We start from the raw sequence: 14880 nt of genomic DNA on the forward strand, positions 1-14880 counted from the left end.
CTTCCCCCCTTCCCAACCCTGTTTCTGAAGCCGCTTCACTCTTCTGTCCTGCGCTCCTTGGAGTCCCTGTTATTTGTGACTAAAAATCATGGGTGATGGGATCTCCAGATCAGAAACATCCAAAGGCCTATGAGTGAACTTTCTCTGCTTTGAGGTTTCATTTGAGCTTTCATGCTCAGGCCTGGTGCTTTCATGCGCAAGGTGCTTGAAACTGAGTATGGAACCCTTTGCAAGGAATATATGGAACCTAATCCTCAGCTAACAGACACAGGTGCGCTGTGGTCTAAACCACTGAGCCTTGGGCTTGCCAATCAAAATGTTGGCAGTTCAAATCTCCGTTATATGGTGAGCTCCCGTTGTTCGGTCCCAGCTCCTGGCAACCTAGCAGTTCGAAATTACAACAAAAAATGCAAGTAGATAAATAGGTACCACTCCGGTGGGAAGATAAACGGTGTTTCCGTGCACTGCTCTGATTTCACCAGAAGCGGGTTGGTTATGCTGGCCACATGACGCAAAAAAACTGTCTGCGGACAAACGTAGGCTCCCTCAACCAGGAAAGCAAGATGAACGCCGCAACTCCAGAGTTGTCTGCGACTGGACTTAACTGTCAAGGGTCCTGTACCTTTTAATCCTCAGCTATTCAAACAAGATGGAGGGGAGAAGATCACACTGAGCAAATGTCCAGCAGATATTGAAGTTTTAGGATGGACAGTTATGATGATCCCTTTCCACTGAGATAAACAATAGATGAAACTGCATATTAATCTAAACAATCAAATGCCATGTGATTGAAGAATTCGACCAAGAAGAACTGGCAAAACCTCACAGAGCAAAGCAACCAAAGACAGGGCTGATCCCAGAGCCTTGAGGCAGGTGAGGACGCTGCTCCAGGTGGCAGAAGCCCCCAACCAGGCAGAATGCCCATGGGTGACCCTCCTGCCCAGCTGCTTCTGCCAGTGGAGGAGAAGCACCAGTATCATCAGCACTGATTTTGGGCTGCCATTTGGGGCAAAACGGGAAGTGCCGCCCTAGGCTGATTCTGCCATAGGTGTCTTTTGCAATGGACAAAGTATGAAAACAACTGGCTGCGCAACCAATTAAGCTTGCAATCAAAGGACGATGTATTCAGGGACCACCTAAGTAATTGATGCTTTGTGTAACTAATGGAACAGGTAGCTAGTACTCTCTGCTCTATCAAAATGACATTCTGTGTAATAAAAAGGTTGCATTAGAAATACTTTGTACTGCCAGTGGTTGTTTAATTAATGAAAAACCTAATTAAGACAACTGTAAATCTTGCAGGCTGTATAATCAACCTACATAATGACTATCTACCTTTACCTCCCCACCCCTATTTTATGTTGTTATCTCAATGTATATTATGCTATGGCCACACGGCTAATGCAATAAATTATATATAATAATGAATTAACAGAAATAAAGCTGATCTTCCATAATGACTACAATGAGTTTTGTTTTGGTTAATTCTGTTTCTGAAGGAATAGAATGGCTCTAAGACATGGATGGGAAGAGGGAGGGAGGAGAGATGAGTTTGTATCGAAGCAGTTTTTACATAATGGAGGAAATAATAAAGGTTTAATGGAAAACCCAAATGGATATAGCAGACAAATGCTATATTAAAGGAGGTTAAACTGGAATCAGATAAATGATCATCAACTTGTAAAGAAACCTGTTGTTCATGTTAGCAGGCATCATAAAAGTTTTCCAAGTTTTACTTTATGAAACTATTTTCTCAGTTCACTGGCTCCCTTTCCCTAAATCCGAGAAGGGATGTTCATTTAGGGTGGTAGCCTAAAGCTACTCAGATCAGAGGCTCCTGAAATTGATTGATCAAAAAAATGCTACAAGAGGGGCATGGTGCGGGGAGAAGAAATAATACTTTCCTCTGGACACTTGTTTGATTCTCATTTGCCAAGCAGAAGTTCCCTTCTGCAACAATTATACAGTGGTGGAGAGCTCCCAATGTCTGTGAAGAAAGACAGTAGGACATCATCAACAGGAGGCAGATATAATCGGTTTGTAACAGGCCAAATCCTGTGTAGAGGGAGCACAAATACCATGGTCCACAAGTGAAAGGAAAGTTCATTCAGAAGAGCATGAAATGGAGGCACAACTTCATAGCCCCCCCTAAAATAAATCTTGGCTGGACCCTTGCGGTTATCTGAACGAAGAGCACCTTTCACAACAATAATTGGCCAGCCTGTCCTTTTCCTTCTCCTTTCCACCGTAGAGGATGACTAAGACATTTACTTAATTACTTACTTACTTAAGGTAAAGGGACCCCTGACCATTACGTCCAGTCGTGGCCGACTCTGGGGCTGTGGCGCTCATCTCGCTTTATTGGCCGAGGGAGGTGGCATACAGCTTCCGGGTCATGTGGCCAGCATGACTAAGCCGCTTCTGGCAAACCAGAGCAGTGCACGGAAACACCGTTTACCTTTCCACCAGAGTGGTACCTATTTATCTACTTTTCTTTGACGTGCTTTCGAACTGCTAGGTTGGCAGGAGCAGGGACCGAGCAACGGGAGCTCATCCCGTTGCAGGGATTCGAACCACCGACCTTCTGATCAGCGAAGCCAAGATAACAAAGAGAAAGAGAGCTCAAAGTCTGTTCTGGTAGAGGGTTTAGGCTCATGGTCAGAGGAAGTAGAGCTTGAAGGGTTAGAGAGAAAACCCATAGCAGACCTTTGGGACCAGAGTCTTGAGAGAAGCCTAGCCAGAAAGAACAGTACTGAGAGGAAATTTCCCGTATTTTGTTAATTAATTGATAATTCTCACTCACACAATATGCCACCCAAAAATATAAGAAACCCTGTGAGGGAAACAACTTATGAAAGCTCTGAAGGAGAGGAGAATGGAAATCCTCAGAGAGTAGAGCAGAGTTTAGAAAATGTAACTAATATCAAACCTGAGGCAGGAGATCCAAAATTCACTGAAGGATTTGTAAAATGGAAGTTAGAACAAGAATATAAATTGGAATTAGAAAAGATTAGATCTGCACAAGAAATAGAAAGAATTAAAGCTGAGAGCGAAAGACTTAAGGCTGAGAAGGAGAGTGAAAGACTTAAGGCTGAGCAGGAGAGCGAAAGAATTAGGGCTGAAAGTGAGAGGGAAAGAATGCAATTTCAGTTGGAAATGAGGAAACTGGAATTAGCAGCTATGGAGAATCAAAATAATAGTAATAACACCAGTAGTCCAACTCAAGTGAAGGTAGATTTAAAGCGCTTTCCTGAGTTTAAGGAAAAAGATTGCCCTGAGGCTTTCATTATATCATTTGAAAGAGCTTGTCAAGACTTTCAAGTGAAAGATGAGGACAAGATGACGATCCTTAGAGCCAGGATCAGTGAGTGGGTCATTAGCTGTAATTTATTCTCAAATGTCGGAGACCGATTAAAATATCTTATAAAGGAAAGACACCCTCAATCACTTCAAGAAGCCGCTAACCTAGCTGACCAAATAAACGAAATAAGGGACCATAGGTTTAATGAACCGAGTTTTGGCGGGAAAGTGTGGGGGACTAATGTAGCACTTATATTCCCTTAATCCAGCCCCCTTTGCTCCTCCTGTGGCTGCCTCTGTTCAATCAGCCTGGTTGAATTTCCTATTGGCTGATTGCTATAACCAATTCTAAAAGATACACCCATATCCTCCTGTCCTTATATGGAACACAAAGAGCTATATATTGTTACATCTATAAATGACAAATAAGTAGTAATATATCTTACATGTGTCTCAACAAGGAATCTTAATTACCAGCTCACCTCTTGCCTTCCTTGCCCTCCAAAACAGATGGTTAATAATTTTAAAATTTTATCTTGAACAGATGTCAGAGACCTTGGGTTCATATTCTCATGCATCATCAATGAAATATCTCCTTTTGGAGGTCTTTAAACAAAGGCCTGACAGCCATTTGTCATGAGGGCTCGATTGGCGTCTCCTGTCTGACAGGGGGGCTAGGCTGATGGCTGACTTAATTACAACTCTTACAACTATATGAAATCTAGCATTTCTTAAATCCTTTGCATAATTACATTTAAGCCAGCATATTTCATACATTATCATAGATAGCTTTTTAGAAGGATAAACTTCCTCAAAGTAAAAAGGAAGAAACAGTTTACAGCCTCAAAGTAAAATAGGAAAAAAGCCTCTTCCCCTGTTTACACTCCCCCCCTTCTCTAGCCAGTTGCTTTGTTTTCCATGTGCTCTTGGCCTTTTGTCCTGTGGCTCAAGTTTAACGGTTTTATTTTACTATTTACCCATTCCTAATTATGTTTGGTCTCTGCCTTTTTTATCTTCTGTAACATGTAGGGTCAGTGTCCTCACTCAGTCTGTAATTCCAGCTTTTACGACTTTGAGAATTGTTTTCTGCTATAAATCAAGGGGCCCCTTTGTCTAGGAGGAAAACATTGCCAGTGTTTTCTTAAGCAGCTGGTCTGCCTGGCATGAAACTTTTGAAAATCTAAGCCCATTTAATTTAGGAACCTGATCAAGATATAAGCCAATATATGCCTTGATTAAAAATGCAGTCTATATTCAGATGCCACATTCCCCCCTTTCAAGCTCAAGGACCTTGCTACCAAGCGTCCTTGATAGCTTGATCTTCATCATATTCCTGAGGTAAAGCTCTGTATAGGGCCATGATATGAGGTAGAGTTTCATTCGAAATCATCTTGCTAATTGTACTTCTAAAACATGAAATGATACATGGCATCATACATAAAACCATCACTACTACCGTCAAGAAAAACAAGCAAGACAATAGTATCCCTTTGAGTCCTGTGACATTAGGTAACCAATTGGTGAGCCATCCCATATCCCATCCTTCCCATGTTTGTACTGGGACATGTACTATACTTTCCATCTTTGTGGCCAACACACGGATTGCCTCACCATTATCAGAAATGTTAAAGCAACAGGCATTCCCTGTCAAGTTCAAGACTCCACATAGGCCTCCCTGCTTGGCAAGTACATAATCCATTCCCATTTTCAGCTGCAAAATGGCGGCTCTACTTTCATCCAGCTGTTATGCAATAAGTCTCAAACTCTGGGCCGTTACATTGGTTACAAGTTCCACTACTGCTTGCAATCGAATTATTCTGTTTAGATTATAAATAGGATCCCGTGCCCCTTGTATGAGCTCACCAGGATTCCAGGAGGCAGGATCATAATAGGCTATAATGCGCTCTGGTGGCCAATCATCAGTACCGCTCCAACTTTGGGTACTTCCTCCTGCTATATGAGAAATATCAGCGTTTCTTCGTGTTCGCTTAGCTGAACTAGTGGGCATAATCCACATTGGTGGTAATACCCATCCCAGGAAACAAGTCCCACTCCATTTGGAAGGGAGTTTCTTGTATGCCCATTCTCCACATATCCACCACAACCATCGAGTCTGAGGGTTTTGGTATGTGGAGTGCATAAGGCGAAATATCACAAGGGGTATAGAGTTCACAGTGCAGTATGTTAGATTGCCTTTCTCTGTCACAGTTATGTTCCATACCACTTTCCATGCATGAATAAAAAGAGGTGCACAGGGCAAGGTATTCCGAGTTCGATAGGTAGTACCGTGTGCCCAGGTATTCTTAATATTATCCCAAGTATAGTGACAATGAGAAGAGCCTATCATGGTAGAATCAGCTGCATCTGATGATTTATGTACACAGAATTCCCCTTGTACAGGTATAACTCGTAATGGTTTAGTTGAGTTCCATCCGGGGAAATTCTGTACTTCTGTTTGGTGTGGCATTTCGCTTACCATACCAATGGCATTTAATGGTATTGGTAATAAGGGCATACCTCCCTCTGAATCATCTGGCCCAGGAGAGCAAACAAGGCAATTGGTCCTATTTGCAACATTGGCTACCATCTCAGCTAAGCCTACCCACATATTGTGGTCATAGCGGAATCCATATTTAGTCAATTTGGTCAGATTCAAGGACCCTTCCCCTTCCCAAGGGATCAGGATTAATAATAAAATCATGTTGATGTCTAGCATATGCATTCCTTCCACAAAAGATTACCTTATTGTGATAGCAAATAAATATTAGTCCCAATATAATTCCCCCAGTGACAGAAATGGGGAACCACCAAGACCAAAACATATATCCCAAGGATCCCCAATGTGTAATATCTCTGATAATTGTTCCACAAGGGGGGGCAGTCAATTAATTGTATAAGAGAATCTTTCCTTTCACAATCGCTGGTTCAGATGCTCCTCAAGCTTCAGGCGTGCGCAGGTCAGCCAGCTTCCAGGTTGTGGCTGCAGCAGGCCGGTCGTCTAATGTTGCCCGTGACCTAGCCCGTTCCCGGTAGGGCTAGATACAGGGGTTTTTGGAGAGAGTCAGTTTAAGAGGATTAGAGGGGTCACCTTTGCACGTCCAACTGCCTTCGGACTTCTTCAAACGGGAGTGATGAATCCAGGGGGTCACCTCAGCTACCTTCACCGCTGTTGGAGTAGAGAGCAAGACGGTGTAAGGTCCACGCCACTTAGGTGCAAGTGGATCACGTTTCCACTCTTTCACCCATATGCTATGCCAGCCTGGAACTGATGAATCGGCTTGGCAATGCTGCACGGCGTGCGCTCGAGGGCCCACCTGTTAAGATAAAAAAAAAAACAAACAAACACGGGAGAGAGACAAAAACACGGGAGAGAGATTGCACTTGTCCCTGTGTCGCATGGTCTCCTATTTGTTTGAGGTCAGTTGGAATATCCTGAACAAAGGAGGGCGGCCTCCCATACAGGAGCCCAAAAGGTGACAACTTAAGTCTTTTTGTGGGTGCGCACCGAACACGAAACAGTGTTATGGGTAACACGTCTACCCTCCTGAGACTTTAGACATATTAGTGGGCTTCTGGCATGCCCTGCAGATACCTTGCACAAGCGTCTGGCGGTAGGTGGTAAGCCTGGCCAGGTGAATTGCATTGTTTGGATCCCAATTAGGATCTTCCAAGGGAAAGTTGTCTTGGAGATGACGGTCAATATTAAAAATATTTCCCACTCTGGCCTGCTCACGCAAATATATCTGTGCCTTTTCAATTATGTCTCTCCTTTCCTCAGTGGTGAAGAGAGTATTCAGGAGCTGGCGACAATCTGTCCAAGTAGGACTATGAGTATTTACTATTGAAGTCACCAAGTCCATCATAGCCTGAGGTTTTTCTGCGAAAGATGGGGTGTTTTCCAATTCATCAGATCCGTAGTTGTGAATGGAATGTACTGGAGGATCGAAGTTCGAGGTGGCCGTGGTCCGGGTTGCCCATTAACCAGCACAGGCTCCTCAAGTGCATCAAATACTCTTCTAAGAGGGGCTACTACGTGACCTTTCTCTTCGCTTTGCTCTAGGGGCCTCAAATCATAGGGGATGGTATCTGTCCCAAGGCGTTCTTTTAGCAGCTTTATACGCCTGGCTGTATTGCTTGCTGACCGATTAAGGTCTCCCTGTAACTTCTGTAATAATTCTCTAGGACTTGGATGTACAGGGGTTTGGGGTGGGCAATTAGTTGTTCCACTAAAGGAGACTGTAGATGGAGTTCTACTGGGACTCACAGGTGGAATAACCACTTCTGCTTGGGCTTCATTATAGGACTCCAATGCCTCCTGAAGATATTTATCATAATCTATCAAGGAATCAAGTTCTGTGACTCCACCCCCATTATTCGTTCCACTTTCTTGCCTTGGGGTTACAACTGGTGGAGGGTTTGAATTAGGCTCCCTTCGATGTGGAGCATAGGGTGGAGGTGGAAGCACCTCTTCCTCTGGTCCCTCAAAAAATGGGTTTGAGTTTATTTGGCAAGATTCCTTTCCTAGCTTTGGCTTTTACAGCCAATAATTTGCATCGTTGGACTTTGCATTCCCTTATCCATGGAGGATTTTTATTTAATGTGCTCAGCCAGGAATCTATATATGAAAATTGTTCTGGGCACCCTCCAGTTTCTTTGGCGATGTTAGACCAAAGTTTGCTTACTAAATTTATATCAAAGGTTCCTTGAGATGGCCACCCAGTATTTTGTTTTGGCCATTCTAGTTCACATAACGTTCTCAGGCGCTCTGGCGTCATTTTGACTCCATATGCCCCTGAGAAGGCTTTCTTAAAATTATTTAACATACATTCAAGAGGTGTATTTCCCCCCTTTGAACCCCCAACTCCCATTGTATGGCCCTGTGAAGTATCCACTCAGTCACTCACACACACACCTTACTGGGAAACGAAGTAGTACTCACTCCACACTTAGGTCAGCTACACATTGTACTTTCTCACACATGCAATGCGCCAGATACTTCAACCATACTCTACCTCCCAATCTTCCCTTTTCCCTACACCAGATCACCATCTGATGTACCCAGCCACCTAGCGTACTCAGTTCCCCTTTACTGAGACGCAGAAGTTTGATCAGGACTTCTCTTCCTCCCAATTAATTGGAGGGCCAAAACCCCTTAGTGCACTTACCCTTAGCTGGTTCCCTGTTTATTTCTCTGGTTCCCCCCGGTCCGTCGCCGTCAGTGGGCAGGGTATCAGACAGACGAGACTGCTGCGTTCCCCTGGAAAAAAATTTCCCAGTGCGCGCTGGGTAGGCAATCAGTTGTCTTCTCTCTTGTACCCTGTCCAGTAAGGCGAAGGGGCTGCGTTCCAGCAGACCACTTATCCGAGTCGCAGGCACCATAAAATGTAGCACCCTGCTTGTGGTTAACGCTTAGCTGGAATGAAATATTCAACGCAGCAACAGAGAAATTAAAATAATAATTTATTTGTCAGACAAATAAATGAGAGGCACAGTGGTATATGGTTACCAAGCTCTGGCCTGCCCTCCTGCCATTATGGCCAGCACTTATATTCCCTTAATCCAGCCCCCTTTGCTCCTCCTGTGGCTGCCTCTGTTCAATCAGCCTGGTTGAATTTCCTATTGGCTGATTGCTATAACCAATTCTAAAAGATACACCCATATCCTCCTGTCCTTATATGGAACACAAAGAGCTATATATTGTTACATCTATAAATGACAAATAAGTAGTAATATATCTTACATGTGTCTCAACAAGGAATCTTAATTACCAGCTCACCTCTTGCCTTCCTTGCCCTCCAAAACAGATGGTTAATAATTTTAAAATTTTATCTTGAACAGATGTCAGAGACCTTGGGTTCATATTCTCATGCATCATCAATGAAATATCTCCTTTTGGAGGTCTTTAAACAAAGGTCTGACAGCCATTTGTCATGAGGGCTCGATTGGCGTCTCCTGTCTGACAGGGGGGCTAGGCTGATGGCTGACTTAATTACAACTCTTACAACTATATGAAATCTAGCATTTCTTAAATCCTTTGCATAATTACATTTAAGCCAGCATATTTCATACATTATCATAGATAGCTTTTTAGAAGGATAAACTTCCTCAAAGTAAAAAGGAAGAAACAGTTTACAGCCTCAAAGTAAAATAGGAAAAAAGCCTCTTCCCCTGTTTACACTCCCCCCCTTCTCTAGCCAGTTGCTTTGTTTTCCATGTGCTCTTGGCCTTTTGTCCTGTGGCTCAAGTTTAACGGTTTTATTTTACTATTTACCCATTCCTAATTATGTTTGGTCTCTGCCTTTTTTATCTTCTGTAACATGTAGGGTCAGTGTCCTCACTCAGTCTGTAATTCCAGCTTTTACGACTTTGAGAATTGTTTTCTGCTATAAATCAAGGGGCCCCTTTGTCTAGGAGGAAAACATTGCCAGTGTTTTCTTAAGCAGCTGGTCTGCCTGGCATGAAACTTTTGAAAATCTAAGCCCATTTAATTTAGGAACCTGATCAAGATATAAGCCAATATATGCCTTGATTAAAAATGCAGTCTATATTCAGATGCCACACTAACAGAAATAAATTCCAACGAGCAAAGGGAAACCCCTCTTCAGAGAAAGACAAGGGAGATAGGCCATTGTCAAAAGGGCAAAATGACAAGGCCCAAGCCAACGCCAGTCTCACTGAGGAGAAAGGATGGAAAACAAACTATACAAATCCCAAAGAAGTTCAATGCTGGGGATGTGGAAAATTTGGCCACAAAAGATTTAATTGTAGATCTGGAAGAGAAAAGTCTGGTAATATAAGCCCTCAGAGAAGAACCTTTTGCATCCAAGAAGCTGAGGAGAGCCAAGCTAGTCAGGACAGGCCGAAGCCTGCTGAAGTAGTGGAGGCTAAAGTGGCACATTGCTATGCTATAAAACAAGATAATCTTCTTTTTAAAAATGCTGAGGAAGATATTTGGATTGATGGGAAGAGATTTCTGGGGTTAAAAGACACCGGGTCTCAAGTCACTACTGTCCACCCAGAGATCATATTTTGTCCCACCAAAATAATTCCAGGGAAAGTTATGTTAATTAAAAGGAATTTCTAAACACCCTGAGGTATTACCAGTTGCAGAAATCCATATTAAATTCCAAGATTGGTCAGGGAAGGGGCAGGTTGCTCTTTCTGAGGAGATTCCTACTACTGTGCTGATCGGATGGGATCTCTTAGAGCATGTACAGAGTTCTTTTGTAGTTACTCTCTCCAAGGGGGGTCAACCGTCACCCGATGCTGAGGGGAATGGTACTGTTGCCCAAGGAGACAGAGCTGAGGAACAGAACTCTGAGGGGAGAAAACCAAGCCCTGCTAGTCCCTTTTGTAAAAAGTCAAAAACATAGTTTTGCCCAAGAACAGAAAGAAGATGCTGACTTAGTTAATTGTTTTGAGGCAGACAAATCAGATGAAGCCGATATAACATGCTGGGAAGGGAGAGGGGAGCAATTGTGCAATCTACAAGAAATAAAGATAGCTCCTACATTAACCCTTAATCAGCAGGTGGAGGTTAAGCAGATCCTACAAGATTATAAAGACATTTTCAGTAACGCTCCAGGTAGAGCTATAAAGGAGTTATACATCATATCGACACTGGGGATGCTAAGCCTATTGCTGTCAACCCCTACAGAATAACTGGAGAGTATGTGGGGAAAGTTAGCAATGAGGTAAGGGCGATGCTGAAGGCAGGGATGATAACCCCTTCGGAAAGCCGCTGGGCAGCACCCATAGTGTTATTAGACAAACCTGATGGATCTATCAGATTTTGCCTGGATTATAGGAAGCTGAACGGTGCCACTAAAGCGGATGCATATCCAATGCCCCATTTAGATGACCTGATCGAAGCTATAGGCCAGTGTCATTACATCACCTGCCTAGACTTGACAAAGGGGTACTATCAAGTAGAAATGGACCCTAGGGACCAGGAGAAAACTGTGTTCAGAAGTCCCTTAGGGCTGTTTGAGTTTAAAGTAATGCCCTTTGGCTTAAAGAATGCGCCAGCAACTTTTCAGCGATTGGTGGACAAAATCCTGAACGGATTAAGAGAGTTCACAGTTGCTTATTTGGACGATATGGCTGTGTACAGTCCAACTTGGGAGAGACACAAAGAGCACTTAGGGATGGTGCTACAGCGAATTAAAGAGGCGGGCTTGACCATCAAAGCTAGCAAATGCCAGATAGGGGTCTCGACTATTCAATACCTGGGACACATGGTGGGAGGAGGAGTGATGAAACTTTTAGAGACAAAGGTAGAAGCCATTTCCAACTGGCCTACCCCTACCTCCAAGAAGAAAGTCAGAGCTTTCCTAGGACTAGCCGGTTATTATCGCAAATTTATTCCAAAATTTAACGAAATAGCAGTGCCTTTATCTGACCTAACGCGGAAGAAGGAGCCAGACATGGTTAACTGGACAGCAGCATGTCAGCGGGCGTTTGACGCCTTAAAAAGCGCCTTGACATCACATCCAGTCCTTGTTGCTCCTGATTATGATCGTGAGTTCACCGTCTTCACCGATGCATCTAATGCCGGGATCGGGGCCGTGCTGTGCCAACAGGGAGAGAAGGACGACATGCATCCCATCACCTTCATAAGCAAGAAACTACTGCCAAGGGAAAGACATTATTCGACCATCGAAAAGGAATGCCTTGCCATCGTGTGGGCATTACAGAAACTGAAGCCGTACATCTGGGGCCGAACTTTCACTTTATGTACTGACCATTCACCCTTGCTGTGGCTGAGAACCATGAGGACCAACGGTAAGCTGATGAGGTGGGACCTATCACTGCAAGACTTTAATTTTACGGTTAAAAATGTGAAAGGGACCCTGAACACCGTTGCAGACGCCTTATCCAGAAGACCTGCAATTGAAAGTTAAGTGAATGCTTAAGATGTAACAGGCTTTTGTATATATGTATATTTTACCAGAACCCAGTGTTTGATGTACAAATGTTAGGTGTGAAGTGAAGGGTGAAATGACAGGTTAGGAAATGTTTATTTGCCATAAAGATGTACTGCTGATTGATCAGGAGAATAACTAGGTTAAGTTATCCCTCCTGAGTCAGTCTTCTTAAGGGGGGAGGAATGTGGCGTTTGCCTCCTAGGATGGGTCATAGGAAAGGGTTAAAATGGGTGTGATGTGATTGGCCAGTGAGAATGCAAGGGGGGAGTAAAAGTTAGAGTGGGAGACTTTGAAAGTCAGTTGAGGTTTGGGAGTTGAAGAAGGAAGAGGGAGGATTAGGTTTGGGTTGGCAGAGATGTATTGTGAGAGGAATTGTCAGGTGGAGTCAGATAGATAGTTGGGAATAATCAGTTTGGAGTGGTTAGGAACTAAGATTAAGAAACTGACAAGAGAAAAATAAACTGAAACCATACGCTTGTTCCTGCATTTAAAAATAAACTTGATTATTTGTTAATGTTAACAACTGTCTGGACTCCGTGTGTCCCCATGAGAAGCGGGGTGGTGGCAGCGAAGAAAGCAATCACAGTGGTGGCACAGGGTCAATAGACCATCAAACGTCCAGGGGCCCTGTGTGATCACCACAGTAATTAAGTAAGTAAATGGCTTAGTCATCCTCTATGGTGTAAAGGAGAAGGGAAAGGACAGGGTGGCCAACTATTATTGTGAAAGGTGCCTTTCCTTCAGGTAACCACAAGGGTCCAGCAATGTGATGGGAACAGGTGAGGGGTGAGTTATTTACCTGAAGGATACACCCCCCTGGCACTGCCTATTCTCCTCATAAACTTTTTGTTTGATCCAAGCGATCTCCTTGTGAAACATGAATGCAGCAGATCTGAATGTTTGCGATCTGTAGTTGGGATCCTACTTCTGTGGAAACTGCTACGACTACCAGATTTCAGCAATATCTTCCCAGAAGCATGTGACTTTGGCAACATTCTGCTCCATGTCAGCCTAAGTCAAAATCTTCCAAACAAATTTAAAATATGGGAAGCATAGGTGCAGCCAAGATTTATTTTAGGGGGGTCGGCTATGAAGTTGTGCCTCCGTTTCGTCCTCTTATGAATGAACTTTCCTTTTACTTGTGGACCATGGTATTTGTTCTTCCTCTACACAGGATATGGCCTATCACAAACTGATTGTATCTGCCTCCCATTCATTTGTTCTGCTGTCTTCACTGACATTGGGAGCTGTCCACCACTGTATAATTGTTGCAGAAGGGAACTTCAGCTTAGCAAAGGAGAATCAAACAAGTGTCCAGAGGAAAGTATTATTTCTTCTCCCCGCACCATGCCCCTCTTGTGGCATTTCTTGGATCAATCATTTTCAGGAGCCTCTGATCTGAGTAGCTTTAGGCTACCACCCTAAATGAACATCCCTTCTCGGATTTAGGCAAAGGGAGCCAGTGAACTGAGAAAATAGTTTCATTACGTAAAACTTGGAAAACTTTTATGATGCCTGCTAACATGAACAACAGGTTTCTTTACAAGTTGATGATCATTTATCTGATTCCAGTTTAACCTCCTTTAATATAGCATTTTTCTGCTATATCCATTTGAGTTTTCCATTAAACCTTTATTATTTCCTCCATTATGTAAAAACTGCATCGATACAAACTCATCTCTCCTCCCTCCATCTTCCCATCCATGTCTTAGAGCCATTCTATTCCTTCAGAAACAGAAATAACCAAAACAAAACTCATTATAGTCATTATGTAGGTTAATTATAGAGCCTGCAAGATTTACAGTTGTCTTAATTAGGTTTTTCATTAATTAAACAACCACTGGCAGTACAAAGTATCTCTAATGCAACCTTTTTATTACACAGAATGTCATTTTCATAGAGCAGTGAGTACTAGCTACCTGTTCCATTCCTTACACAAAGTGTCAATTACTTAAGTGGTCCCTGAATACATCGTCCTTTGACTGCAAGCTTAATTGGTTGCACAGCCAGTTGTTTTCATACCTTGTCAATTGCAAAAGACACCTATGGCAGAATCAGCCTAGGGCGGCACTTCCCGTACTGCCCCAAATGGCCGTGATATTTTCCAAAATCAGTGCTGATGATGCTGGTGCTTCTCCTCCACTGGCAGAAGCAGCAGGGCAGGAGGGGCACCCATGGGCATTGTGCCTGGTTGGGGGCTTCTGCCACCTGGAGCAGCGTCCTCACCTGCCTCAAGGCTCTGGGATCAGCCCTGTCTTTGGTTGCTTTGCTCTGTGAGGTTTTGCCAGATCCACATGGTCTAATCCTTAAATCACATGGTATTTGATTGTTTAGATTAATATTCAGTTTCATCTATTGTTTATCTCAGTGGAAAGGGATCACCATAACTGTCCATCCTAAAACTTCAATAGCTGCTGGGCATTTGCTCACTGTGATCTTCTCCCCTCCATCTTGTTTGAATAGCTGAGGGTTAAAAGGTAAAGGACCCAGTCCAGTCGCGAACGACCCTGGAGTTGCTGAGCTCACCTTGCTTTACTGGCTGAGGGAGCCTACATTTGTCCACAGACAGTTTTTCAATGTCATGTGGCTAGCATGACTAAGCCGCTTCTGGCGAAATCAGAACAGTGCACACAAACACCTTTTAATTTCCCGC

General features: G+C 43.4%; 2 long non-coding RNA genes across 4 annotated transcripts in view; one reads left to right on the top strand and one right to left on the bottom strand.

Moving 5' to 3' along the window:
- The window catches only part of LOC309529692, a 50083-nt gene extending 39016 nt beyond the window's left edge, over positions 1-11067 (bottom strand). For all 3 annotated transcript variants that reach the window (XR_014218321.1, XR_014218323.1, XR_014218324.1), the window contains exon 1: positions 10402-11067. This is a non-coding gene — a long non-coding RNA (uncharacterized lncRNA). The remainder of the gene's footprint in view (positions 1-10401) is intronic.
- LOC309529794 lies at positions 3403-10238 on the top strand. The gene is made up of 2 exons (XR_014218465.1): positions 3403-3530; positions 9853-10238. It is a non-coding gene; the product is annotated as an uncharacterized lncRNA (long non-coding RNA).
- Positions 11068-14880: the final 3813 nt, after the last annotated feature.

This window comes from Podarcis vaucheri (assembly GCF_965113315.1).
Source record: "Podarcis vaucheri genome assembly, chromosome: 3".
NCBI classification, from domain to species: Eukaryota; Metazoa; Chordata; class Lepidosauria; order Squamata; family Lacertidae; genus Podarcis; species Podarcis vaucheri.